This window comes from Galeopterus variegatus, unplaced genomic scaffold, assembly GCF_000696425.1.
Source record: "Galeopterus variegatus unplaced genomic scaffold, G_variegatus-3.0.2 Scaffold747, whole genome shotgun sequence".
In the NCBI taxonomy this organism is placed as follows: Eukaryota; Metazoa; Chordata; class Mammalia; order Dermoptera; family Cynocephalidae; genus Galeopterus; species Galeopterus variegatus.
The window spans coordinates 331240-333176 of NW_007726858.1; positions in this window are offsets into that span (position 1 = coordinate 331240).

The following is a 1937-nucleotide window of genomic DNA, read 5'->3' on the forward strand; positions in this document are numbered from 1 at the left end:
GCCGCCGCTGCCTCGGAAGAAGGTCCTGACAAACTTGGAGAGGCCCCCGCCCCCTCCGTCTCCTCCCCCTCCCCCTCCTGGTAGTCCTCCTCCTCCTCTCCCTCCTCCCCGTCCTCCTCCCCCTCCAGCTGCGGCGGCGGCCGCCCTGCCGCTGGAGCCCCGCTCGGTTCAAGATGAGTCATGCGTGACCAATCCCCTCCCCGCCAAGGGAGAGCGAGACACACAAACGAGGCAGAGACCCAGAGACATGCACACACAAGCACAGAGACACAGAAACTCAGAGCTGCTGATAGAGAGACTCGGAGACACGCTGACATTGCAAAGGCACTGGCTGCGGGCCCACATCCACGCAGCTCACCTCCCTCGAGGGGCACCCACTGCCCTCAGACACAGCCCCACTCACAGGTACGAGAAGGACCCACGGTCGTACCATCTGCGGAGATGGGTTCCACGTGAAGTCACACATTACACTCTGTTGATGCAATCCCGTGCCTCTTACAATTGCGTACATACTGATGCAATGACTACCTGTTAACATCACTTAGGCGGGCACAGGCATCCACACTTACTCTCACACACCTGCACAGATACCTCTGCACCGTAACAACCAGAGAGTGCACCAGCTCCTAAGGACCCAGTGGGACTGAGCTGGGAGGGAGCGGGTGCTAGAGGGAGGAAAGAGGAGTTTCCCTGAATACTCTAGGGTGCTTGGGATATCCCCCTTCCCTTCAGGATTTGCTTATCCACACTGTCCAGTGCCCATCCCACCTTCTCTAGGGTTCTACTGATAATGAGAGTGGTAGGGAAGGCATGAAGACCCAAGCATTTAGATAGGAGACGTAGCTCCCCAACACAGAGACGCAGAGCCCTCAAACTCAGAGCCTTACGGGGACTAACTCCCTACAGTATACAGACATAGGTAGACACAGCCACAGCCCCCTTCTCTACACACATACTGAGCCTAAAGAGACATGGGTAAATATACATCCTCTTCTAAAAACAAATATGCACACTAAGACCTAGATCCAGCCCTATAGACACCATGTCAGCCCATCTCCAGTCCGTCACACACATCATCACTTCGATAATTGCCCTCATTTACAGATGTAAACACTCCACACAAAATTGTTCCTACACTTGTACACAGACAGCACAGACTCACAGAGCTCCAAACCCACATATAACCTGATGTCCTCTACTCAGACACACCCAAATATTCACACACATCCTTACAGATGGTGACATAAGCATCTATAGGCATTTAAAGGCAGAAACGGCACACACACCTCTGCTTAGGATTCCTAATAGTCACAGTATCAGTCTGCACACACACAGGGACATCCTAAGGGATGCAGACAGACAAGGATGCCTGCACACCAACAAAATACTAAAGACCCAAACCTGTATCCCCAAAAGATACAAACATCTGTTTCTTTACAGACACCAAGGTGCACAGAAACAGCTTCAGCTCCAGCTAATGGCATCTCCCACCCTCTGAATTCCAGTCATTTATTGCTCTCAGACATAGAAAATGGAAGAGTTTCTCTTTGAACCCTAATCTTTTATACTAAGAGCATGATTGCAATGTGACAGCGGGTGAGGTGTGTGCATATATATATACATGCGTACATACATATGCATGCACCCTTAAACATGACCACAGATGAACAACTCCCTCTCCCTGAAATATCTCTTTGATACATAATGATCCCTACTACTCTGTGCCAGGCATGATACTAAGCATTGTACAACCATGATCTCATTTTTTTTTTTTCACAATAACTCTGTGAGGTAGCATCTGTTATGGTGCCCAGTTTACTGATGAAGAAACTGAGGTTTAGAGAGATCACGTGATATGTCCAAAAAAAGGTTGCCAATGGCTAATAATTGCCAGAGCCACTAACTTAAAATTAAGTTTAAAATTAAGTGAGTGATGT